A 27,890-nucleotide genomic window follows, 5' to 3' on the forward strand; every position below is an offset into this window, starting at 1 on the left:
CTGAGGTCTCCTGGTCCCATTGCTAGCTGAAGCCTTTGGCAGGATGAAAATGATTTATGTTAGGAATCTAAGAGTAGCTAACTTCAGTTTTCGTGGACAGAAACATTCTTTCCCCAACATGTCAAGTTGGGGGTCTTGTGCTTACTGAGTCTGACAGTTGGTACGGAGTCTTGTCTCCAAGGACCTTGTCTTAAATTTGCCCCTGAAAACTTCCAGGGGAATGGCTTTTGTTCCTTGGGTTTATGCATTAATTGGGGTTCTTTCTAATTAAGTTGCTTACCTGCTGTTTCTGGTGAGTATTAAGTGTGTATGTGCTGAGCAGGAATTTTCCATGTTAGGTCTATTATTTTATGAAACAGATCCTTAATTATCAGCTCTCACATATTTGTAGAAAGTTTAGCTTCCATGTCAGATTTTAAAAATTCATGTTTCACCAGAGGCATTTTATACTTGCCCCAAAATGTGAAATGAGCTTTTGGAAAGTTGATTTCTTGACTGGGTTATCTCACTGAACCATCCTTCCCTCCATCTATCCCTCTATTTATCCATCCACTTATCCATCCCTCAATCCATCCGTTCCATAACCATTTTCTGAAATGCTATGCTTTTCCCTGCACTTCTGTAGGAACAATGAGGAGGGATACCTAAACCCAAGGTGGGGTGGGGGGGGGGGCGGGTGGAGGACAGGGGCAGAAAAATCTTCCTACAGGAAAGATGCCTGAGATGAATAATAAGAAGGGAATGGGACTTAGCTACGTTGGTGGATGGAAAGCAGAAAGGGGGCTTATTTCAGGCAGATGGAGCAACAAGGGCCAGTGCCCAGAGGTATGAGAGGGCATGATGAGTTCCAGGGACTGAAAGCCATTTAAACAAATATTTACTGAGCACTTTACTTGTGCCAGGGGCTGCACTGAGATCTTCTGGAATGAGCTTTGCCACATGACTACAAGAGTGAAGGCCTAATGCTGAAGCAATTGCTAAGTATTAGGGTGAATGGAACATTTACTAAATAAATTTGATCTAGATGGCAAAGGCAATGGAGGAGCATGAGAGACAGGGAACTACATTCTATTTATTGTCTGCTATATGCCAGAAGCATTACCTTCACATTCTCTGTGATGTTCCATGTACTGCTGTAGGAAGAATCCCCATTCGAGATAAAAGATAAGGAAATAGAATCCCACAGAAGAAAAGCAAACAAACACTGCCAGCTTTGGGGACTAAAAACACCCATAATTTTTCTACCGTACAATTCTGTCTATCATCAAGAAAGGTCTTCCCTTTGACAGATGGCTCCCAGGATTAGAATCTCCCTCATTTTTCCCTACAGCATTTGGAAAGAGAGCTTAATCATACAAGCTATGACTGTAGGCAGTCTTTTCTGAAAGAAGGCCCCCTAGCAGGGAAACTGAATAGAAAGAATAGAAAGGGGATGTCAGGGAGACATTTGAGTTTGGTGCTTTGGACCAAACCGTCTTTCAAGACGCATCTTAAATCCTTTTTCCTTTGACAAGACTTCCCTGACTACCCCAGACTCTACCCATCTCCCCGTGCTGTGCTCTGATTTAGGAGATGGTGGCTGTGCAATAGACTTAGCAATTAATCATACCTGCCCTTGTGACAGCTATTGTACTATTGCCTTAAACTGGTATTTTACTCTGGCCTTAGAATTCATCTTTGTGCATGTACATTTTCTCCAATGAGATTATAAGCACCTTGAGGACAGAGATTTTGTCATAAACATATCTTAAATCCTTCCTTCCTCCCCAATACCTAGCGCAATTCTGTCCACATAGTAAAGGCTCAATAAATGTTTTCTAGTTTCGTATAAAAGGCCCTGCAAGGATTTCTGAATCAAAAATATGATAGAAATCAAATAAATTAGTTTGAGGAGCAGGTGATTTAGATTTATTACTTATGGTGGAATGCAAAAATTGCCACAATAATTTAAAGCAATTCTTATCAAGAGGCAGAGTCTATTTCCCGACTCCTTGAATCTGGGCTGGCCTTGTGATTTGTTTTGACCAGTTGAATGTAGTGAGCTTAACGTAGTTTGAGGTCTGAGCCCAGGCATCAAGAACCCAGCAGAAGAACTGCACAGCTGAGACCAGCCCAAATCACAAACCTACAGGACTGTGAGTTAAATAAATGTTTTTTTATTATAAGTCACTAAGTTGTGGGATGATGTGTTAGGCACCAAAAGCTAACTGTTGCATGATCTTCTTTAATTATCAGGAAAAGCCCTTGAGATGCATCTTAGCATCCTACCTTATGAGTTAGGAAGCAAGCATTCAGGAGCAGTATGACGTAGAATGATCATAATTAGCATCTTTCAGAGCCGTTGTTAGTGTCTTTTAGCAAATGTTACCTGGATGGGGAAACATATCAGGAGGCACATGTCTCAGCAGGCACTGGTCTGTCTGATGGGGAGGGGGACAAAGGAGTGTTTGTTGGCAGGAGTCAGGAAAAGTTCAGACCATGGAGAGTTCAACAATGTGTTGAAGGAACAGGCAAGACAGAGCTTGAGGGCTCTTGGGTCCATGCGTTCAGGCTGAAACGATGTAACTTGGGAGTCTATAAAGAGGGAAATGATAACAACAGTGACTAATAAATTCACTGAACATTTCTCATGTGCCACAAGCTGTGCTATGTCTCTAATCTTCACAAATGTCCTAGGTGAGGCTGAGATAAATTAAATAGGTCATATAACTTGTAAGTGATTAAATTGCCATCGAAACATAAATGTGTCTAACTCCAAAGGGAAATAGCAAACAGCTAAAAATGCCCTTTTCATTATATTGTCTGGTCTGTAAAATCAATTTCTTCCTAACTTGCAACAAACCGAATGGGCACCTATATGTCATTGCAGGCAAAACTCTTCGGGTGCCTTGGAACAAAGCCATACACAGCTGAAAACTCATGACTTGTCCCATATTGGGCATGGAAGGGTGGTTTCTCCAGTTTGATAAAATCAGGAGGTCCTCTCTGCAACATGCTTTTGTGATAACATTATGTGGCTTAGCAAGAGTTCTACAAACAGGGCCCCTTTGAAGGGATCTGTCCCTTCTGCTTTTGAAGTAGGGTGACCACAGCCCTCGAGCAGAGACCTTCAGATATCCTCAGGCGGTGGTTTCATCTAGACTAAACTAGTTACAAACCCTTCCACTTATCTAATAGTTTATGCACGGTGCACACATATGTCTTGTTGAATTGAGTAGCACAGCTTTGTGGGATTCACTGGGCAGCACGTGTGATTCCCATTTTATAAATGAGAAAACTGAGACTTAGAAGTTAACTGACATGCTCAAGGTCATAAAGTTAATCTGTGGTTGAGCTAGGACTGGACTTGGTCTGTTTGACTCCTCCTCCCATGTTCTTGACTGAGTCAACACAAAAGCATTCCCTATGTATGAGGCATAGAGACTACAGAGATGTTTTAGGCTGGGCTCCTACACCCAATAACAGCAAATGTCTGGTCTAAATGCTTTACTTAGAGTAACTAATTTAATTCTCATAACAACCCTACGAGGGAGTGCACTTTTTACTCTTGTTTTATGCATGGCAAAATAGAGGTACAAAGCAGTAAAATAGATTTGGGGTTCACATACAGGTGGTCTAGACAGGGAGTACTTTGACTTAGCCACAGCACCCCACTGCCCCTATGCTCAGGGAAGCTACTGGGGAGAGGAGTGAGATGCTGAATAACAAGGAGACCTATGACAGCCTGGTAACAGCAGGTCATGCCTGCTTGGGTTCAAATACTTGGCCCAGTGCTTAAAACTGTTTGGTCTTGGGTAAATTTTTTGTGTGTGTTTATGTGTCAGTTTTTCATCTGTAAAATGAGATTTTGAGATTGCTCACTTCATAGAGAGGTATTATGAGAATGTAATGATTATGTGTGTATGTGTGTGTATGTGCATGCATATGTTCAAGTGTGTGTGCGTATGTGTGTAGCTAAGAATAATCTCTGGTCCTCCAGTTAGTATGATTTGAGTGTTTGCTATCATCATCATTGCAAGGCCATGACGTGAACTAATTTCCAGACACATAGCGCAGACAAGAGTCACAGATTCTGAGAAGAGGGAGAATTTATTGTCAGCAGGAATGGTCAGGACAGGCTTCAATGAGGAGGTAAGAAGATGTTAAGTGGATCTCGAAGGATAGAATCACAGAGTTGGGAGTTGAAGAGACTTCAGCATTCATGCAATCATATGAGTTTATCTCATAGAAGAAATCTAGGACCACAAGGGAGAGGTGATCATGCCATGTTTATCCAGCTAGTTGGGGACAGGGCCTTGACTGGAACCCAGGTCTCCTCCAAACCATGCCTGTCTGAATTTTTCTGGGCTAGAAAAATTAGAAACCCTGCATCCCCAGTCAATACTGGTGCTCCCTCTTGTAGTCCTCACTCCAGTCTAAGCACCCTTTACTACCTTTCCTCTGCCATCCCTTTGCGAGAGATGCAAGTGAGCAATGAATTCGACAGTGATAGGAAAGACCTCCTACAGAAGCAAGGGACTTGATAATCTATAAACAGTTCCTGGGTAAAAACCATGAATGTGTACAGAGCACCTACTATCAGGTGCTTACTGAATTTTCTCAATCTCCACCGTAACTGCTATCATTCTTTGTATAGATAAAAAACCAAAAGGCTTAGTTTTGTAGTATCTTAGTTTTGGTAATTTTCCCAAGATCTCACAAAAAGAAAATGTTTGAGCCAGGATCCGAACAATGGTTTATAAGATTCTTCTATCCACCCACCCATCCATCCACCCACCCATCCCTGCACACACCCATCCATGCGCACACTCATCCACCCACCCATCATCCATCTGTCTATCTGTTCATTCATCTTTCCATCCAAGAAACCTTTACTGAGAGTGTGTTCCATGTAAGGCAGTGTGCTTGGTGGTATGGAGCTAAGGAGATACATAGCCCCCTGTCCTCATAGAGCTGAGTGGGGCCTCCTTGAGGGTACTGTTGGGATAGTGTTAGGGAGGAGAGTGATGAGGAAATGGTTTATGTGGAAACTGGGCACTTGGGAAGATCATGACAAGAGGATCAGTGGGTTGCTCCCTGACTCCTGCTTCTAAGGTTGCAGATGAGTGCCCAGCTGGCCAGCTGGCCACTGGCATAGTCTGCCTCTTTGTGTAAAAACTAGTGGAATCACATATGTGCTGCTCCCAGATGCAGTCTCGGCACCAACACCCTCCAAGCAGGAGGTTCTGTCATGGTGCTGCCTGCCAAGCCTTGTCCAGAGGACTGAGGCCACTTGGCCAGTTGCACTGGGCCCCGTGCCTGTGCAGAGACTGTCTCACCACAGCGGCTGGGGGCGGCAGGGAAGGGCAAGAGCTTCTTTTGTGTGTGTGTGTGTGTGTGTGTGTGTGTTTAAGCTGGAAAGAAGCCCTTTTTCACTGCGCTCTGTACTTGAGATATTTCACTGAGTGGGAGACAAAGAGGCTTTGTGTGCTCTTCAAAGTGCTCTCTGCTGACTGTGATACACATCCAGGAAAAACCCAGACCAAAGCCATGAAGTCACCCCAAGTTCAAACCCAAAATGCAATTTGCAGTGGTTAGAAATGACAAAGGATGGGTGGTAGGATCCAGAGAAAAAAAACAGTGAAACCCGATGGACCTTAAATAGATCTGAGGGCACTGATTTGATTATTTTGGGTGAAATCTTTTAAGAAAATCTTGTCAGATTCTTCACAGAAAATTTGGTAAAGCCTATATTTCATCGCCGGTCTAGCAAAGGTAAGACCCACGTTAATTTTCTTGGAATATCACTGTTGTTTTTATTCTTAGGGTATATGTTAGGGAGAAGAGCAGGGAGGTAGTTTGTCAGATGTTGTTCTTTCCTTGTTAAGCTTCACCTGTTCTTAAGAGCAACTTGCACTTTGTCAGCCACAGAATAGTGCCTGCCGTTCAGGCCAGTGTTTTAGATATAATTGAATTGCTGGGATGCATTAAACATCATAGGATTTTTAGCGGAGAAATAATTTAATGATGTGGCCTTTAGGATTGTTAATTAGCACTGTCTGTATGAACATGTAACAATAACACCACCTACCGTAAAAGCGAATGTTCTACACTTCAGAACACTCATTTCTTTAGGGCTTCCCGCAGAGAAGCAGTCATTAACTCTTTTTTTGACAAATGCTTTTAGACATGCTCTGTAGGGCCGTGAATTCACCCTTCCCTCCAATCCTGAATCCTTCTCTGCATTTATCCACAAGGCAAGCTGGCAAACAGGGAAACAAGGAGAACTGTGTGCTCAGCCCTCCAGAGTGGCACGGATTATGAGGAGGTGATGGTCCTTCCCTGCCAAGATCCTGAGACACTGTCACTCCGGAATCCAAAAAGAGATTCAGGCAAGGATGTGGGAAAGTTGGAACCCTGCATGCTGTTGATGGGAATGCCAAATGGTGCAGCTGCTATGGAAAACAGTATGGAGGTTCCTCAAAAAATTAAAAATAGAATTACCATATGATCCAGCAGTCCCACAGGGTATTTATCCAAAAGAATTGAAATGAGGATCTTGAAGAGATATTAGTACTCCCGTGTTCATTGCAGCACTATTCACAATAGCCAAGATGTAGAAATGAACTAATATCCAACAACAGATCAATGGATAAAGAAAATGTGGAACAGACACACACACACACACACACACATCCCAGAATATTACTTAGCCTTAAAAAAGAAACTCTAAAATATGTGACAACATGGATGAATCTTGAGGACATTAAACTAAATGAAATAAACCAGTCAGAGAAAGATGAAACTGCATGAGTCCACTTATGTGAGGTATCTAAAATTGCCAAATTCGTAGAATCAAAGAGTGCAATGGTGGTTGCCAGGAGCTAGGTGGAGCGGGAAATGAACAGTTGTTAATCAATGGGCATGCAGTTTTAGTTAAGCAAGATGAGTGAGTTCTAGAGATCTGCTGTACAACGCTTTACCTATCGTCAATAATACTGTATTGTGTGCTTAAAATTTTGCTAAGAAGGTGGCCCTCATGTTATGTGTTCTTACAAAGTTAAAAAGGAAAAAAGTAATGGGATTGGCTCACTGGAGGAGAAGCTGTTGGCTTGCATCCTGCCTGCCCTGATGAAGGGAATGGTCAGGGACTTGTTTCTCTGCTGGAGTTTAGGCGGGTCTGTCTGAGCCATGGGTCTGGAGGAGGCCTGCATAGGCAGCATGCCATAGGTTTCTCTGGCTTCCTGAGAACAGAGCCTGATAATGATGGAGAAATGAGAGCTTCCCACTCCTTCTTCTGTTTACATTAGAACAGCCAAGTGTTTCTTCAACCATCCACCATTCCCTTATGTCACATGTCTTCTGAAGACACTTAACCTCTTCAGTGAGGCAAGAGCAGCAGCATGAAGGTATTTGAACACTAGATTGTGCCTTGTTCTTCAGTCAGCCAAACTTTTCCCTAGCCATGTTCTAGGCCTTGATGTCTTCACGAAACCTCACCTTCCAACATCTCACTCTGGCCACAGCCCCCTGTCCTGCTACTTCTCTTACTCCTCTCTTCTCACAGCCTTGTCTGGCCTCTGGTCCAGAGATGGCCAATGCCTGGTGTGATTGTTGCCACTCTTTCCAGCTCATTGAGAACCTCACAGACTGATCATGCCACTCTCCTATTAAACCCAGAGGTTGCTTTGGGATCCTTCTCAGCACAGGTTCCATCAACTGGAGTTGATGCGTGAGATGAAAACTATTTGCCATTCCAGCTCCAACTCCTTGATCCACTTTCTCTCAGTCCATCAGGCAGGACAGACTCCACACACTTGCATTTGAACTCTTCATGGCACCCCTCCCCTTCCCTTGCACACGCACATGCTCTGTCTGTCCAATGATATGTTCTCTCCACTTTCTCTACTCTCATGCCCAGAGCACTAAGTATTTTTGGAGTATTTTGCATTATGATGTGTACTTAATGCCACATAAAAATTTGTGGTTTCTACCTTGGAACTGTCTTTTATTTGTTCTTTATTAGTATCTTCTTGCATTTCCCAGAGAAGCCTTCCAGAGCCTATCTTGCCTTTTCAGTTCCCCAAACCACACCACCTCCCCTCCTTGTCTGTCAACCTCACCTCCCATTTCCCTGAGAAAACTGGCAGAGGCTCCCTATGCCTCCGCCCCTGCCTCATCCCCCACCCTCTGCCCACATGCACCCTGTCTCTCCCTTTCAGAATCTTTGTTATCTTTCTGCCTAGAGTGCTGTGGCTTCCCTCTTCTTTCTCCTGAGGTGTTCCCTTTTCTTCCACACTCAGCAAAGGGTCATTTCCTTGACAAAACATTCCTTTGCTAACTGACCCTCACCACAGGCAGGCTTGGAAGTTCCCTCCTCTCTCTTCCCTCCGTATCTCGTATATACCTATATTAAGGTATTAATTCCAGGGAATTGTCATCTCTCTCTCTCTTCTAGTCTACTTTTCATGCCTGACTCTAACAGTATCTGGAATAGGGCAATGATTCAAGTTGTATTTATTGAGTGAATGAATGAATGCATTGGGAAACTGAGGCAGTGAATAGATTTTGCCCATCTCCTGGAATTGGTCATCTCCTTATCCTTCCTGTTAAATTTCACCATCTGCACTTCTCTTTTTAAAAATGATATTTATCATTTTCTATCATTGGTGTTACTTATCTATGTACAAGTCTTATCATTCCTACCACACTGCAGCTTCCTTGAGAGAGTTATCTAGATCGAAATCAACTATGTGTCTCCCAAAACGCAGTAAGTCACAAGTGTTGTTTTTTCAATATTTGTTGGATGAATAATTCTTAAGTTATGCTTGTATTACTTAGAATAAGGGTCCAGTGCAGGCTTGTTGAATTAAACTGAATTTAATCCTTTGTCATAGATATGCTGATGTCGTTTGTTGTGACCCTACCCAAATCTCTTCCGGAATTGTATTTCCCATAATACCCACATGGAGGTTGTGGGAGGGACCCAGTGAGAGGTAATTGAATCTTGGGAATAGTTACCCACATGCTGCTGTTCTTGTGATAGTGAGTTCTCATGATATCTGGTGGTTTTATAAAGGGCTTTTCCCCATTTTGCTAGACCCTTCCCCTTCCTGCCATCATATGAAGAAGGACGTGTTTGCTTCCCCTTCCACCATGATTGTAAGTTTCTTGAGGCCTCCTCAGCCATGCAGAACTGTGAGTCAATTAAACCTCTTTCTTTTATAAATTACCCAGTCTCAGGCAGTCCTTTATAGCAGCATGAGAATGGACTAATACAGTAAATTGATACCAGGTAGTGGGGTGCTGCTATAAACATACTTGAAAATGTGGAGGTGACTTTAGAGCTGGGTAACAGGCAGAGGGTGGAAGAGTTTGGAGGACTCAGAAGAAGATAAGAAGATGTGGGAAAGTTTGGAAATTCCCAGAGACTTGTTGAATGGCTTTGACCAAAATGCTGATAGTGATATGGACAATGAAGTCCAGATTGAGGTGGTCTCAGATGGAGATGAGAAATTTATTGGGAACTTGAACAAAAGTAATTCTTGCTATCCTTTAATGAAGAGACTGGTAGCATTTTGTCTGTGCCCTAGAGATCTGCAGAACTTTGAACCTGAGAGAGACAATTTAAGGTATCTGGTGAAATAAATTTTTTAAGCAACAAGGTGTTCAAGAGGTGACTTGGGTCTGGGCGCGGTGGCTCATGCCTGTAATCCCAGTACTTTGGGAGGCTGAGGTGGGCAGATTACTTGAGGTCAGGAGTTCTGAGACCAGCCTGGCCAACATGGTGAAACCCTGTCTCTACAAAAAATATAAAAATTAGCTGGGTGTGGGCCAGGTGTGGTGGCTCATGCCTGTAATCCCAGCACTTTGGGAGGCTGAGGTGGGCATATCATGAGGTCAAGAGATTGAGACCATCCTGGCCAACATAGTGAAACCCTGTCTCTATTAAAAATACAAAAATTAGCTGGGCTTGGTGGCGCACACCTATAGTCCCAGCTACTGGGAAGGCTGAGGTAGGAGAATTACTTGAACCTGGGAGGCAGAGGTTGCAGTGAGCTGAGATTGTGCCACTGCACTCCAGCCTGGTGACACAGCAAGACTCTATCTCAAAAAAAAAAAATAATAATAATAATTAGCTGGGTGTTGTGGTACACACCTGTAATCCCAGCTGCTTGGGAGGCTGAGGCAGGAGAATTGCTTGAGCCTGGGAAGCAGAGGTTGCAGTGAACTGAGATTGTGCCACTGCACTCCAACCTGGGTGACAGAGTGAGACTCCATCTTGAAAAAATAAAATAAAATAAATAAATAAAAGAGGTGACTTGGGTGCTGTTAAAGGCATTCAGTTTTATGTATTCACAAATATATTGTTTGGAAATGGAACTTATGTTTAAGAGGGAAGCAGAACATAAAAGTTTGGAAAATTTGCAGGCTGACAATGTGATAGAAAGAAAAATCCATTTTCTGAGGAGAAATTCAAGCTGGCTGCAGAAATTTGCATAAGTAATGAGGAGCCACATGTTAATTGCCAAGACAATGGGAAAAATTCTCCAGGACATGTCAGAGACCTTCACAGCTGTCCCTCCCATCACAGGCCAGGGGGCCTAGGAGGAACAAATGGTTTTGTGGGCTGAGCCCAAGGCCTTGCTGCTTTGTGTAATCTCAGGACTTGATGCCCTGCATCCCAGGCATGGCTAAAAGGGGCAAAGATACAGATGGGGTGTGGCTTCAGACGGTGCAAGCTTCTAACCTTAGCAGTTTCCATGTGGTATTGAGCCTGTAGGTGCACAGAAGTCAAGCACTGAGGCTTGGGAACCACTCCCTAGAATTCAGAGGACGTATGGAAATGCCTGGATGTCCAGGCAGAAGTTTTGTGTCAGGGACGGAGCCTTCATGGAGAACCTCTGCTAGGGCAGTGTGGAAGGGTAATGTGGGGTTGGAGCCCCTACACAGAGTCCCTACTGGAGCACTGCCTAGTGGAGCTATGAGAAGAGGGCTACTGTCCTACAGATCCCCAGAATGGTAGATCTGCTGACAGCTTGCACCATGCACCTGGAAAAGCTTCAGACACTCACTGCCAGCCCATGAAGGAAGCTGGGAGGGGGGCTGTACCCTGAAAAGCCACAGGGGGAGAGCTGCCCAAGGCTGTGTGAGTCCACCTCTTGCATCAGTGTGACCTGGATGTGAGACATGGAGTCAAATGGACCATTTTGGAGCTTTAAGATTTGACTGCCCTGCTGCATTTTGGACTTGCATGGAGACTGTAGCCCCTTCATTTTTGCCAATTTCTTCCATTTGGAACAAGTGTATCTACCCAATGCCTGTATCCCCATTGTATCTTGGAAGTAACATGTTTTTGATTTTATAGGCTTATAGGTGGAAGGCACTTGCCTTGTCTCAGATGAAACTTTTGACTTGGACTTTTAGGTTAATGCTGGAATGAGTTAAAACTTTGGGGGACTGTTGGGAAGGGATAATTATGTTTTGAAATGATGTGAGGACTTGAGATTTGGGAGGGACTGGAGAGAAATGATATGGTTTGTCTGTGTCCCCACCCAAATCTCCAAATCTCACCTTGTGTTGTAGTTCCCATAATCCCCATGTGTTGTGGGAGGGACCCAGTGGGAGGTAATTGAATCATGGAGGCGGTTACCCCATGCTGCTCTTCTTGTGATAGTGAGTGAGTTCTCAAGAGTTATGTTGGTTTTATAAGGGGCTTTTCCCACTTTTGCTTGGCACTTCTCTTTCCTGCCATCATGTGAAGAGGGTTGTGCTTCCTTCCCCTTCTGCCATGATTGTAAGTTTCCTGAGGCCTCCCCAGCCATGCAGAGCTGTGAGTCAATTAAACCTTTTTCTTTATAAATTACCCAGTATTGGGCAGTCCTTTATAGCAATATGAGAACAGACTAATACATATGCCTAAATATCTGAAAAGGCCTGAAAGCTGACTGAATTGTTAAGTTCATGAGGGCAGGGTTGGTGTGCCTATCTTGTTTAATATCGTTCCTAGCAGAATGATGAATACTAAATAAATATTTGTTGATGAAATAATGGACAACTTTTACCCTACCCTTAGGAATTAGCAAACTCAAGTAGCTGAGAATAATTCTAGAACCACTTTTTATGAAGTTCTCTAGAGTGGACAACATTTTTTCCCTGAGTACAACTAACAAACCAAATGTCAGGAGGGGAGGTTGTCATAAGCCATTCACTCTGTTCCTTTGTTCATTTGATGAATAAAATTCCTTTTTATTTAGAATAGAGGTAGAATTTTTTTAATCCTGAGACTCTGGCATGGTGTTTGAGTCCCCAGAATCACTAGCTCAGACTGACAGACATGTTATCCCTCCTGCTTAAACACTTTCCTTAATAGATGGCGTCTGGTGCCCTTAAACGCAAGTGCATTCCCACGTGGGAGAGTGGCCATATTTCAGCTGTAGTGATGGGGTGGGCAGTGCTCTGTCAGATCAATTATGTACAAAGCTCATCTTCTCTAAGGTTCTCTCAATTTTTTTTTCTCCTGACAGTTCACCTTGTGCCCAACCTTCTGTCTCCCTGAGTCAGACCTGCAGACGATTGCATGCCACCAGCTGTCTTCCCTCCTGAGAACATGACACAAAGGAACACTCCCTGTCAAGTTCTTCGTTATCCTTCTGATGAATTTCCCCTGGTTTAAACAAGTTGGTGGTAGACAGACCTTTCTCGCATTTTCACAGACGTGCCAGGAGGAAACCCAGCGTCTCTCAGTTGCCTTTAAATATGTGAGGTGGTATCTCATTGTGACCTCAACTTTCTTCTGTTTTCTATTCACCTCATTTTCTATTTCTTCTGAAGTAGTAATGCCACTTTGACCACAGTGAACAGGGCAAACCACCCCTGGGGCTGTTTAGAAGAGCAGGGAGTTCTCTGCCAGTGTCTTCTCTCTTCTGTCTGGGTCAGCCTGGGCAGTGGTCAGGGGAGCTGTCTGGCTTCCTAGCAGGCGTTGTTGTTTGTGAAACTTTATAAAACCCTCTCCTGGCGTGTGCAGAGGAGATGACGGCATCACATTCTGTTATTTCAGTGAAGTTTTTGTAGTCTGACTTGGCAGAAGCCGGTCAAAACATAATGAAAGCAGCTGGCAGGGGGGCACCATGTGGGAGTATCAGAAAGGCAGCAGCTCCTGTCCACTTCCAAAAGTGTAAAGTGGCAAGTCAGGTCAGCAATTTCCCCAGTTACATTCAGGATGTGGCCACTTCTTCATGTTGCTAACTTATACCTGATCTGAGCTAACATTATTGCTCCATCTGAAGTCCTGCAGTGGCCTCCCATCTTGTCTCCCTGCATCTTCTTGTCCCCTCCAAACAGTAGTCAAAATTATGTTTTTATAATGCAAATCATTGAAAATAGTTCAAATGCTTCCATGGCTTCCTCTCTTAATTAGAATGAAACCTAATTTCTTGTGATGACCTGCCAGGCCCCCGAGACTTCACTGCCCCTCCTTTCAGACCTCCTCTTCTACCATTCCCTCACTCATCACTGCAGCCTCCTCCTCTTCTGTGGAGGCATCAAGTCCATTCCTGCCTTATGGCCTTGGCACTCGCTATTTCTCCTGCCTAGAAGGTGTTTTAACCAAACCTTTGCAAGGTTAGTACCTTCTTGTCCTTGAAGCCTCAGCTTATAGGCAACTTTCTTGGGTGAAACCTACCTGACCACCCAATATAAAGCAGACCCGCCCATTTTGCCCTGGTTTATTTTCTTCACTGTACTTCTCTCTTGCAGGATTCTTCTTATTTATCTTATATGTTCCTCTATTATCATCTGCTGTCTCCAAAAGAAATTATTCCCATGACAGCCTTTTTTGATCATCACTATATCCTCAGGGTTAAAAAAAATGCTTATGGTACCGTCGGAGCTTAACAGGTATTTGTCGAACATTTGAATGAATGGATGTAGTCTTTGCATTCTTCTGTGTCTTCTTAGACTGCCACCTGTATTTTTCATTTATACTTTCTTTAAGACGTAGTTGATTAGAGTTTAGGACCTGGATTCTGACAACATTGTGTTCAGGGTCCCATTTTGCTGCATGCTGACTGAAGAACCCTTGGGCAAGTTAACTCTCCAAGCCTCAGTTAACTGATCTCTACAATGGGGATAATAATCATAGGGCCAACTTCTAAACTGGTTGTGAAGATCAACTGGTGTAATACTTGGTTGGCCCCTGACACACAACAATTGCTGATTAAAAATAAAAATTTGGCCAATTTATGCAGGGTAGAGTGTATTCAACTCAAAGCCTTGAGAGGAAAAATAGAGGTCCACAGAAAATTTTTAATTATAGGCCTTGGTACTAGAGTTATCTGGATTGTTTTTTTAAAATTTATTTTATTACAGGGTCTCACTGTGTAACCCAGGCTGGAGCACAGTGGTGCAACCATGGATCCCTGCAGCCTTGAGCTCTTGGGCTCAAGCAGTCCTCCCACTTCAGCCTCCTGAGCAGCTAGGACTACAGGTGCATGCCATCATGCCCAGCTAATTTTTTTTTTTTTTTTTTTGCATTTTTTGTAGAGACAGGATTTTACCATGTTGCCCAGGTTGGTCTTGGCCTTCTGGGCTCAAGTGGTCCTCCTGCCTCAGCCTCCCAAAATACTGAGATGACAGGCATGAGCCACCAGGCCCAGCCGAGATCTGGGTTCTAATCCTAGTGCCACCATTTGAGTGTCTTCTTTAGTTTTTGATTCCTTCTTTGTAATGTGGAGAAACTTATGCACTCCTTGTAGGGTTGAGGTGAAGATTAGAGGTCATCTTTACCAAAAGGCCAAGCTGGTGCCTGGATGTGGGCGCAGTAAGCAGCAGCCACTCTGACTGTGTCCTCGCTTCCTGGGTGGTGAGGTTTGCAGTGTGGAGAGGCAGAAGGGAAGCAGACAATCTAGCAATCTGTGGAAATTTTTTTTCGAATGCTTTGATAAGCTCAGGCCCAGGGGCTGTCTCATTTGACTTCCTCTTACTCACCTTCCTGTCTGGTTGGAAGTCACCAGGCTGGAAGCCATGCCATGGCCCCTCACTGGTGGGTCAGTATGTTTTATTTCCCCTCAGTCCTCTCTAATGAAAAGCACTCACATCCAGTAAATCTTTCTTTGCCCTTATTAAAGCACTTGATGTTGGTTATTGAGGTCTGTTCCAAGCTAGGTGAGAATCAATAAGGCGATCCACTTAATCACTTCAGCAATCAACAAGCTATTTTCTTAGCTTGCACTCTGGCCAGTGCCTACAGAAATCCAGGGGCTTATCAGGCCCTTGTAACCCAGGGAGCTGCCTGGAGACTTTCCCTTTCTTTTCTCTCCTCCCTGTAAACCTCATGAAGTCCCAAGTGTTCTGAAACAGCCCTGCCCTCTGCTTGGTCTCAGGGCTGTGTTGGGTAAGATAATGACAAGCCTGTGCTTCTACTTGTACTCTTGCCATTAAGGGCTCCAACTGTCTCTGGGCTGTGGGCAGTCAATACCTGATTACAGATGGTCTCGTTTTGGCCATTGTGGCTTTGCACACTTGGGCAGGGCAACTGCTTAGAATGAGGGTGACCCTATTCCTACTGGGCCAAGCCTTTCTCCCACCTCAGTATTCAAATTTCACTATTGCCGGGAAATCTTTTTGGAACTCCCAGGAAAAGGATCAGTCGTTTCCTCCTTGTAATGTTTTGAACATAGGTTTACTCTAAGGTAGGCTGTACCATATTCGGGCTCTGTCCTGTTTTCCAGACAGCCTGTGATCTCCTTAAAGACTGGAGCTGTGTCTTAGTCATTTCTGCATTATCGAGACCACCCCAGTGCCTGACCTGCAGGAGCTCAGTTGCACTTATTGAAAAGAAAGAAGGAAGGAAGGACAATAAGAAAGAAAGAATGAATTTTTTTTATAGTCCTGGAAAACAGCATGGTTTCAAGTCCTGGCATTGCCAATAATTGCAGGGTGACCTTAGGCAAGATATAGAATTTGTTTCAGCCTCAATTTCCTTATCTGTCAGTGAATTAGATAATCCCCCAAATTCTTTCCAGCTCAAACATTTTGTAATCTTATGCCTATAAACCTATGGTTCTCAACTCTTTCATACCCAAAGCCACTTTATATAACAAGTATTTTGAAATCTCCTTTTGCCAACATGAAATGAAATGATTGACTATTACAACCTACCTTCATCCAATTAGGAAAAAATGCTCTAACTATAATTTAAAGGGGAAATAAAAGGAAAACAATTTATGATAAAATAATACATATTCCTTTATGTAAAAGTACGGCTAGTACCAGAAGATATGATGAAGGAGTCAGAGCCTTGTACTACTATGTTGAATCACTTTGAATGATGTGACAGCTACAAATGCAGAGTGAAGCAGGTAGGTTACTTTGGTGCCTCATATGCCACGAGAAGTACGGATGTCATTAAAGTTCTAAACTAGCAGCACACAACATTTCCAGAATTGACACGGTAGTCACATTCCTGGAAAATTCAAGGTATGTAAAGCAAAGGTAGATTTTAAGCTCAGATAATTAAAAACAGGCTTTTCAGCCATGTGAATATCTGTGGAACATTCAAAAGCTCTCTGGGAAGCAGGAAGATTCTTCATAGTTCAGAACTGTCCCTGCCATTGAAGATCTCTAGAATCCTTGGCTCCTGCCCACTATGAACCAGCAGGGCCTCCTTGTACCAACCAAGAACCTGCCCACCTACCAAATATTAAAAATGCTATCCACAAGGTGGTATCATTTCTTCCAGGAGCTAGTGCTCTAAGCTTTAAAATGTTCTGTGCAGAGCAGGCTTCAAGGATGAACAATCTGTGTAGTCATCAGGGCTCCCTGCTCTTTGAAGGACCCTGTGCCTGAATACTCTGTTGTTACTCTCCTGAATTTCTTAATGATTTTTGAACAAGGGGCCTTATGTATTTGTTTTACACCAGGCCCTGCGAATTATGTAGCCAGTCCTGGCTATGTATTATGATAGGATTGCTGTATTCCTAAGCATCTGAGAGATGTTTAGTGTTGAAATGACTATTTTCCTTTGTCTAGTAGTGCTTTCTTTAAATTAGCTAGGCTATCCTTAATTACTGTAATTAATTAATTTGTTCATTTATTAAACTAATACACATTGAACTTCTATTATACACCACGTAGACTCTGGAGTCAGAAGACCTGAACCACGATCCTGAAAGAGCTTACAGACTCTTGGATTCTCTGACTTTAACATGGAATTATTAATAATAACTCTCTTTACTTATTGTACAGAATAAGTGTGAATTTAAAAAGATATAGCATTTGGAAGTAAATTGTACACTGTGACATAAATGTCAGTTGCTAATTTTATTATTGTGCTACTCTTTATCTCTGGAGTAAAGTTTTCTCCTTTTTTTCAGTTAGATAGATCATGGAACATGATGCTCTTGGCAGAACACCAAATATGAACTTTCCTATAAAAATCAGAAAACAGAGTAATTGGGTTAAGCAAAATCTTTCAATTTGGGTGTTACTAGTTTAGACTTCATGATAACTCAAAATAATTTTATCAAATTTAAAAAAAGATACGTTAAATTGGGTTTGTCACATAATCATGGAAGTTTTTGGCTGATATAGATTTCAAAAAATTATCCAGTGCTTAAATCTTTTATAATATCCCTATTGAGTATTTACAGAGCCAGCTTTGCTTAATTCCTGTGATGTGTCCTTTGGAAGCATGTGTGCCCTATGCTAGGAACATTTAAAAAAGCAATTCAGCAACGTTTGTATGTGAATTACAAATTATTCTCATTCACTCATTAAAGCAGGGCAGGGCAGCATGCTTTCCACTAGGCAAGACTTACTTAATTTTGTTGTATTTTATAGTAACAAAATTTCTCTGAAAAGATATACTTTATAATTCACACTTTTCACAAATTCATTCAGTTCACCCCTAAGCACCTAATTTTTTAATAGTGAGGTATTACCATGTTATGAAGAAATTAAAAATGTAAGGAGTGACTTTCACAAGTATTAGAATCTACTGGGATATAGTTGGTTCAGAGATTATTAAGCAGCAACAATTTGTGCTTGGGAGGGAGATGAAAACTGGTCTTGCCTTAATTTGTTGGAGTCATGGGCTGAGTCACAGTAAGGTCCAGGCACGGGGTCATGTCAAGGCATGGTCCTAACTCTGTTATCTACAGGAAGAGAAAGGGCCGTTATACTTTGAGACTGGGGTTCTTTCCTTTGTGATAGATTTATGAAAATAGAATTGAGAAGAGTCACATTTTCATATGGACTGCTGGCTGTATATGGTTTGTTCGTGACAATTTGAAAATGGATATCTTTTGATAACATTAATAAAATGACAGATTTTATTTAGATAGTTTTATATGCAAACCTACTTATATGGATATGGATGTGTGAGCGAACACGTGTGTTTGTAACAGGAGGCATGAAGAGGTGAAAGTTATGCCCTTTGATAACACCAGGTGGGATGGACTGTTGAATGGTTTCCTGTTGGAAGGACTCAAGCACCTTGCAAGCAGAAAGTGACTCTCCCTGTCCAAAGGGGTGCGAAACTTCTCCCACTGCTGAACCTCACAGGATAGAGAAACGATACAGCTCTCTGAAAAAGTGGAGTGGCAGGGGTTTCAGGTTAGGGAACAGGAAGCTGCAGGAAAATGCTGAAGGTGTTTTCAGAGTATGTTGGTGGGAATCAGAGTTTTCCCTAGAAATAAATTATTTAATGCTTGGGACCTAGTGTTTAAAAACTGAGTTCTAAGAAAGTGTTCAGGCAAAGACTAAGGGCTGCAAAGCAAGAAATGAGCATTCCTGTGTGGAAAGCTTGGGACGGGAGACTCGGGGGCCACAGGAAACGCAGAAAGACTGTTCTGTAGCCTCATTAGTTACACGATTCTTCAACCAACCTGTACCAGACTCACCGTGGAACTCATTAAAAATGCTAATTCCTCAGCCCCACTTCAGGTCTGGTGATTTTGGAATATGTAGTTTTAAGCAAGCTTCCTGGATGACTTTTAGTCACACTGAAGGCTGAGAATGAGGAGGAATGGAGTAATTATTGGTGTAATGCCTGTCTGCTCTCTATGTCTTCTATGCGAACAAGGACCAGGTCTTGTTCTGCAATGTTTCTCCGGCACCTCGCTCAGCCCATCGACCATCAAAATCATTCAATAAATAGTTTCTGAATAATTAGGCAAATGAATGAATAAAAGGAACTATAAACTGATATGATAGCCCACTCTATACCTTTTATAATTCTTTGTATTTTGATAGTAAAGGCCACAATTTCCAGTTCCTATTTAAGGACGGGATTAGACATTTTCAATGAAATCCATTTAATGTTTTAAAAAATCCTGCCTCTAAGAGCTTTAAAGTATTGTTATATATAGGTATCTTGATTAGGTGGATTCTTGCTGATTATTACAGTACAGATGCTGATGCTCAAAGCGGGGAACTCTGGGTGTGTGCAATGTTAAGAATTCTTTGTTAATTAAATTTGTTTCTGTCTCTGCTGTCTATTGCACACCTACCTAGAGGGATTGCAGGGAAACATGTATGAACTTACAGTTAAAATCTGGAAGAAAGAGTTCAAAGACAAAACACATCGTATTGTGGTGTTCTGAACATCTTTCAACTCCCTCCCTGTTACGCAACTGAAGGATACAGTGGAGCTGCAACCTAACCCCAAGCCCTTCTTCCCCAGACAGAGGTTTTTTTCATAAAATCCACTCAGGCCCTTCTTCTCAAGTTCTCCATACACTTCTCACCAGAAAAAAGAAATCATTCATATCTAACAAAGGGTCTTGGATTCTTTAGATAGTTTCCATTATAAGTTTTTGGCACCATTATTACCCTCAGCTCAAGTTACCTTTCTGATCCCTCTTCTTTCATCTGCTGAAAATGGATTATTTCCTTATTAGCTCAAAACCGTTACTGTTCACTGGAAGCAGGCCTGTGTATGAACAATGCTACCCCTGGCGTATTCCTGAAGATCCCCGTTTGTTCAGAAACCTGCCCTTAAAGCAAGCTTTCCTGAGAGTGGAATGGCAGTGGCTTTTCAGGAAAGGCTTGTTATCACCAGAAAACTTTCTAGACCCTTGCCTCGAGAAAGCTGAGCACGGCCAACAAGTGCTGGGAAACCATAACAAAGTACTTTCTGTGAAGGAGATGTCTCATGGGTTGGCTCTATTGGGGGTTCGTGGGTCTAAGAGGCACAATGAGGAGACTTGGGATTCCTTCCTACACAGCTTCAGCCAGAGTTTTTCTGCTTTGAACTATTTCATCATGGAAATTCTACTTCTTGGTTCATTTGGGAAAAAAAAGATGTAATTCCTAAATATTTTGGAAATCATCTTATGGACTATCTCAAATTTGAAATATTTCCTGAGGTTCTTATCCAGGGTTCATGGATATTATTCAGGGATATTTGAATTTGGATGAGAAAATAAATTACACCTTTATGTTCACTAATCTCTAAAAGAAATTTATCATGTCTACTAATTAGGATGGTGAGCAAGTCGCAGTAATATTAGCAAAAGCCAGGACTTTGTCCTCTCTAGAAATCACAGATATCTTCATATCACATTGCAATTGTTGAAGATGTCTTGAAACATTATTTACATTTACCACTATCTTGAAATTCTGGTAGATATTAATCCCTCTAATAGAGCTTGCTTTGCGATGCAGGAATACAGAAGCACTATTCTTGCCATAGCACAATATTTGAAATATTTTGATACATGGATTTGATAGTTATATATTTTATAATGTGTGTATATTTGATCACAACATACTTAGTAACTTTAGTTGCTCAATGCACTTTCTTTTATGTGTTTAAAAAACTACTCTGAGAAGAGGTCCATGATTCACCAGATGTTAAATGGGTCCATAGCATAAAGAAGTTCAGAACCCCTGAAAGCAACTCAGGGTCTGCATTTTGTGATTGTAGTAGCTAATGAGTTGTGAGAAGTAAAAACAGCCCTTGACTTGAAATCAAGAGGTCTGTGTTTGAGTCTCAGCTCTGCCACTTAACAGCTAAAGATCAAGTCATGGGCTGCTTCGAGCTCCAGTTTCCTTACTGTTAAAGGGAAATAGAAACAATAGCCACCTTGTGGGGGTAATTGGCAGGGTGAGATCAAGAGCATAGGATCTCTCTGTCTCTGGTCTCCCTAACTCAATTTTTAAACATCATACACATGCATGCATTCTTCTTCTAAAATAGAGTCCTGATGATATTATTCCACCTCTGCCTACAGGATACGGTCCAGCATCTCAGCCCAGCACAAAGTTCTGGAACCTTCTCCAACAGTGCTCCCCACTCAACCACTTCAGCCATGAGGAGCTTTTTGTCATTTCCTTGTCACATCATCCTTTTCCTTCCCTTAAGAACTTTGTCCATTCAGTTGCCTGTCCTTGGAATAACTGTTCCAGCTTTTCGATTCAGAAAATGTATACTCAAATCGTGCCCTTCTCTCTGCAGCTCTTCCCCTGCTTCTCTCAGCAGACTCCCTCTTCCTCAATGCTCCCAGGGACGTGCTCTGCTCCTCTATTATAACGTTTGACACCCGCTTACATTAATTCATTTTTACCATGTTTGATTTTCTCATTCTCATTTATATTATGATTTTTTTCAAGCTTGGGATACAAAGCTGTATTAGGGAGAAAGGTTGCACAGTTTAAAAAACACGTTGATATTATCATCACATTGACTGGATGTTGGTCATTGTATTTCTTTTATTTTGGAATTCCAGATACCATGAAAGGATTTGAGGGTTTTTTAATGTGAATCCAAGGATGACATTTACAAAAGGTGGAGAAGCAGTTCCCTACTGAGGGACATGGATACAAAAAGCAGATGACACAACACATGTGAGCATTCCCCACGTGCGTTCTGGGGAGGCACAAGCAGTGGGGCCTTGACCGGGGGTGGGCATCTTCCTTTGGAAGTTTCGAAAAGCCTTTCTCTCTCTCCTTCTTCTTCAGCCCATAGAGTTCCCAGGGAAGAATGAACCCAGATTCTTGACCTGCAGAGATGGCGTACTGGCTGGAGAAATCTCTGGCTGGCAACCGTGCTATTCTGTCTGTCCACCTAACTGTGGGCTCCCAGATCACCACTGCCATGGGCAGGGGGCCGTGGGGTGGGCCTGCTTGGGGTGACAGGCTAGCTGTGCTCTCATAGCAGAGGTGGGAGAAGGGAATCACATCTGGTGAGCAGCTATGTCATGCCAGGCACTGTGCTGTGTATTGCACACATCTCAAACCTTGTGACAAATGTGTAAGATATTTTTTATGTATTACAAATGAAGGAACTGGGCTCAGAAAAGCTCCATTATTTGCCCAAATTGCAGCAGTAATGCAGGAATTTGAATCCACATTAATCTGACTCCACAACCCATGTTCTTTCACTGAATTCCCATATCCTCGTTCCCCCTACTGTCCTCACTGGTCAAGGTGAGCTTGGTCTTCCACAAACAGGCTAGAAAAGTATGCTTACTTATCTTTAGCTTTATGCTTTTAAACTAATTCTTAAAACTCTTCTCTGGATAAGTCAAAGACAATGGGAATGTGTATTTCTAATACATTAATTATAATACATTACCGGTTTACACAATGCCATCACCTTGTCATTTTCTTTGACACAACATCCCCCTCCCCTCTAGTTTATAAATGAGGACGTTGAGGCACAAAGTGGTTAAGTGACTTGCCCAAGGGGGAGATTTGTCCAATCATAAAGATGGGCCTGAACTTTTTCTACTTTGCATTCTTACTTGAAAGGCAGGAAACATATGCTCAAGAGGGAGATCTCACGAAATTTCATGTCATATCGTGCTCTCGCTAATTTAATCCTGTCATTCCTGGTTATATCCCTTTGGAAAAACCACCACCAGTGCCTTCTCTTTTGATATATTTACAGTAAAAATATTCCCTGTACAAACCATCTCACTCTTTCACAGGGAACTGGCTTGGCCCTCTCCCCTGAAGTGGGTTGCACATCCACCCAGCCCACCCCCAGCTCACTCTAGCTCCCTTCCTGTTAGAATTTATTCAGAACCTCCCTTTCTAGGAGGAAGCAAGTAGGGGGCAGTTATCTTCGTGGACTTGGGTCCTCCTGGACCCTTTGTCCTCGTGGTTATGTTTCAAACAGAGTTGAGGGCTCCCCAAAGGGGAAAGATTATTTAAGTTTTGTAAATGCTGCCCTCCAAAAACCACTCCACATAAATGTTTCATGGCTTAGCCTCTGTGAGGCCAGAGCTGGAACATTCAGCTGTGAGGGTGTTTATATTTGTGGAACTCTCTTGAACATTTGCTGTGGGTTTTAAACAGCTGCTATGCTGAAGCTCTGGGGATAGGAAGATCATGAATATTCAGGTGAAGCCACCAGAATGAACAGCCGTTAATAGAATAAATGCCTAAACAGTTGTGTAAGGCTTATTAAGACCTATTGGGGCTGAGATAATAAATTCCCACTCTGACATGTTGCAACTACTGTCGCTTAAACACTTTGGACCACCTCTTCTGAACTGAAGGAAAAAATGATGTTAGTTCTCTGCGCGAACACAAAGAAACACCTGGAAGCCTTGGCAAGGGGATGAGATTTGGCAGAGATCTTTCCGTGTACCGATGCATCCTCAGGAAAATGATGTGCCGCTCATTGTTCCTGTTGTCAAGGTTATCGCAATCGACTTCAGGCTGGAACGGGCATTGCTCTTGCACTGAAGAAAGTCTGTCCTGACTCCCTCAGAGTGCCTCAACATCAACCAAGAGCCACCGTGAACCTCTGGGGCACTGAGCCTGGCCACCAGCACCCCCACCCCAGCCCATATGGCCTGGGCCTCTCCCTTGGTAAGCCTCTTCCAACAGGGTATCAGAGGAACCAAATACACACTTACACTGGACGCTTGCTTTTCATTCGCTTGCTCCATAATCCATAGCAGGGAACACAATGCAAAGATTGCAAATGTAAAAATGACCTTTCCAAGTGGTAACACCTGGTGTGTTAAAAAGTCCATTGCAGACTGGGTTTGCAGTGTGCACACTGTAAATATGGGGAATGTGGGAAACAGTAGAGAGGGACTGTTTTCTCCTTTGGGTGTTAGCTGTCACCTTGTGTTAGACTGAGCCAGACTCCTCGGTTCTGGCTCCCACAGTCACAAGACATTAACCAAGGGTATACAGAGGAACTCACCCAGGTTCACACCTAGAGAAGACTCAGTAATATTTGATCAGCAACCTGCTGTCAATTTAGATAAGTGGCATTTGACTTCAAATAAAGGTGACTAACTCAATGAAGGAAGCCTGTGCATAGAAGGCAATGTTTGCTTCTCCCAAGCTGTCAGGGAGAGCTTGCCCACCCTAGCAGTGGTCACTGATTTTCTCCACCTCTGAAGACATGGTGGGGTCCTGCCAAAGACTCTGAGCTGTCAGAATTCTGGAAGAGACAAACTCACAACAAAGAAATGCACATGTCTCAATGTGGCTTGGGAGGAGTAGCAGATTTTAGAGTGATGCTGACCTGAATTTGAATTGTGCTCTGCCACTCAAGGTCTGAGTGTCTGAAAGCAAGTTATTCCACTTCTGTGAGGTATAGCTGTCTTGCCTGTAACACAGGCATTATTCTACCTACTCACAAACTTGTTCTGAGAGTTAAAAAACAAATAAACCACCTGGTCGAGGAGTTGGCTTATGGTCGGCAAATCCATTAGTGTGTTTATTCATTTATTAACATGAATCATGAACAGTTATTCATTAGTTTGTTTACTTCTCTTCCTCCTCGTTATTTCTACCAGTAACTTGAATAGGGTAAGGTTTTAAAAATTCCCTTGCAATGCAGAGATTAGCTTTTCTCGTATGCAGTTTCAGATGTCTCCATGCCTTTAATGGACTGGATAAATCAGAGATTTGCCTAAAAGCCAGGCACATGTAAGGGGACAAAACTTATATGCCCCTTTCCTTCAGCCTTCCATACTCTACTCTCCATCCATTATCGGTGACCTGGTTATCAATATAAGACCCAAATCTGTTTCAGAACCTTTTGTGTCATGGTCAAAGTTCCAGAGGAAAGAACAGATGGAATAAATTAATTAGTCAAAGCATGCTTAACTGGAAGGGCACTTATTTCCAGGAGTGGCCAAAGGGTAGTGGAACATGCAAGGGAAAAGGAAGCAGAAGTCCCTCAAAGAGTCCAAGGGCTAGTGCTGGGCATCATTCTTTATTTTGAATAAAGATGTATGGTTTTTGTTCCCATTAGCAAATAAGTCAGGAGGGGTCTGACAGTCTTTGTTTTTCCAGAGATGGGTCAGAAAGTGACCCTGAAAATCTGTCCAAACGGTAACACTCTTTCAGAAGGGGGGTGGGTAGGAGAGCCTTTAATGTGATCTCGATGGAGCTGATCAGACACTCGTCTGTAATGATGCCTCCTGGCAGGAGCTTGCATGGGGTTGGCTGGACAGCTGTCTTCGGGAAGCTCCCGGCAAAGCCTGCTTGCTTGGCCAACAGCAGGGGCCCAGCTGATCAGAGCCCGGATCGTACTGCTTCTCTTTCTCTCCTTTTTTCCTCCTCTCTATCATGGGCGAATACTTATTTCATCACGTCCCTGCTCCCCATCCTTGGCACCTTTCAATGTTGACTGTCACTCCCTGGGTTCTGATTTGAAGACTACCACTCCAGGATGGAGGACTCTAAGAATGCCATACTGTTATTTTTATCACACAACAGGTGTGTACTCTAGGCAAACCCACACAGAGTAGAAGTTCCCTCAAAGCCCCAGATTACGGATTTAATATGCTAAAAATACCTGTCCTCCCACCCCGATTCCATCCTAGGTCTCTTTGTCCCATGAAGTCACTCTCACCATTTCTCTTTCTCTCTGAACTTGAACAAACAGCAAACAACACATGCTTTTTATTGCTATTCTGGAAAAGAAGAGCTGTTTCCAATGAAAGCCCATGCCAAGCAGAGTCCCTCTTTTTCCAAGAGGTTTTGGGAATGAGTGAATTTATTTTCAGCCAACAAGCAGGAAAATAAATGCCAAACGGAGGTTGCTTCATAGAAAACCAATGCAGGAAGGGACCTGAGAGATGATCGCCTCTGACCAGCCAATGCAGGTGAGGAAATCTGGGGCCCAGAGGTTAAAAGATTGCCCCAATGTTAGGGAGGATAGGAGAGAGCCAACGGTCCCACTGGGAATAATAATGAGGATAAATTACGTTTACTGAAGCCTTTGTTTTAGATGCAGGCTTTCTATCATTACTCCTTAACAACCCTCTCATATTCAGGCAAGGAAACACCACTGCAGGTGGGAAGTTAGGTAACTTACCCAGGGTTACACAGATAGTGAGTGGCAGAGCTAGGACACATGCTTGGGCCAGTTCAGTTTCAAGGCTGATTGCTTCACCGCAACTCACCCTCCACTACCTCCCATTGCTCCCCACTTGCAAGAAGTCACTGAGTCCAGAAGACAACCAAGGATTCTGCGCTTGCTCTCAACTGGAAACAATTGGATCAAACTTCCCATGTTAAGTTGCCCAGTTTTCCTGGTCAGAGCCAGAGTAGGGGAAGTAGGGACACAGATCTCCCATGCTGAACCTTAGCAAGCAAGCCTATGGCACTTGCTTAATCTCTGCGATCTTACTTTGCAGTTGTGGTTAGAGGTAATTTTAAATATGTCCCAGATGTGACTAGAGGGTATTGAGCAGGTCTCCGCATGGGAGAGCTGGGCCATGTGTGCACCAGCACCTTGGGCTGGCTCAGGAAGTGGGTCTATCAGCTGAAACGTAACAAACTTCCTTTTCCCTCTGGCCAGAGGAAACACAAGGTGGAATGGGGGAGGGGGTTGCAGCTGGCTTGAGTTGAATGGCTGGGAGGAGAGGGCTCCCAAAGGAAAAACATCAAAACATGTTCTGATGTTCTGTCTCTGTGCAGTGTGCTGGGGTATGCATGGGGTTCAAAGTCAGGTAGATTTGGGCCTGCCACTTTACATCTGTAGCTGGTAAGTAGTTTTAATTCCTCTGAGCCTCAGCATTCTCATCTGTAAAATGGAGATCTTTATTTGCCTTATAAGGCTGTTTTGAGCATTAGAGAGAAAGTATGCAAAGAATCAGGAATAGAAAATGTTGGCTGTTATGTCAGTATTTTTGGGCAGGAACAATAATGAAATTAACAGTTTTTAGATTTGTATTTTTCTCCAGCTCTCTCTCTTTCTGTTCAACAGTTCCCAAACTTTAAAGAGAACAGATCCCAAGGAATAGTCTTAGGTTTCCTGAGTAGGGTTGATGGCTAGGGGTGTCAGTTGCTCTACCGAAAGAGAGATACTGGGCATGGTAGCAGTGGCTACAGGAGAGGAATGGGTGTAGAGAAGTTGCAGGAAGGAGGAGAGAGGGAGGAGCAGCTATACAGAAAGGTGCTTTGGGGAAACAGAGAGATTTCCAAGAATGAGTTAAAGGAGGTTTTGCTTTGTAATATAAAATGTGAACCTCCTCCTCTATCTCCATTAAGAAACTTTTGGTAAAACCTGCATTATGCTTCAATGCTTTCAGAGTATGCTTTGTGATACCTGTTGCTATCAGGCTCCACGATATGAGTAGCTCAAAGTAACTCAGTTATACTCAAGCTACTTTCAACAGTCTGTGTGCTGGGAAGGGTTACTCTGTGTTCTCTGGCTAGTGCCTGGAGTGATCAGCTGAGCTGACAACATAGGTGCCATTAGCAACTGGCACTGGGGACTGGCTTTGGCATTCAAAGAGCTTTTTTCCCCTTGGTAAACTCCATGAAAGGGATGATATTGGTGGTGGTATGTATAGGTATGTATTGATGAAATTCAATCTTGGGCACTTGAATCTGGAATCTTTGAAAAACTTCAAGGAATGGTCAGCATTTTTCTTTTTCTTTCTTTTCTTTTCTTTTTTCAGAGTCTTACTCTGTCACCCAGGCTG

General features: G+C 42.9%; 1 long non-coding RNA gene across 2 annotated transcripts in view; it reads left to right on the top strand.

Moving 5' to 3' along the window:
• The first annotated feature begins 5,504 nt into the window (after nucleotides 1-5,504).
• LOC117981444 (uncharacterized) overlaps nucleotides 5,505-27,890 on the top strand; it is a 30,576-nt gene continuing 8,190 nt past the window's right edge. For both annotated transcript variants that reach the window (XR_004672980.1, XR_004672985.1), the window contains exons 1-2: nucleotides 5,505-5,754; nucleotides 12,507-12,745. This is a non-coding gene — a long non-coding RNA (uncharacterized LOC117981444). The remainder of the gene's footprint in view (nucleotides 5,755-12,506; nucleotides 12,746-27,890) is intronic.

This window comes from Pan paniscus, chromosome 1, assembly GCF_029289425.2.
Source record: "Pan paniscus chromosome 1, NHGRI_mPanPan1-v2.0_pri, whole genome shotgun sequence".
Lineage (NCBI taxonomy): Eukaryota > Metazoa > Chordata > Mammalia > Primates > Hominidae > Pan > Pan paniscus.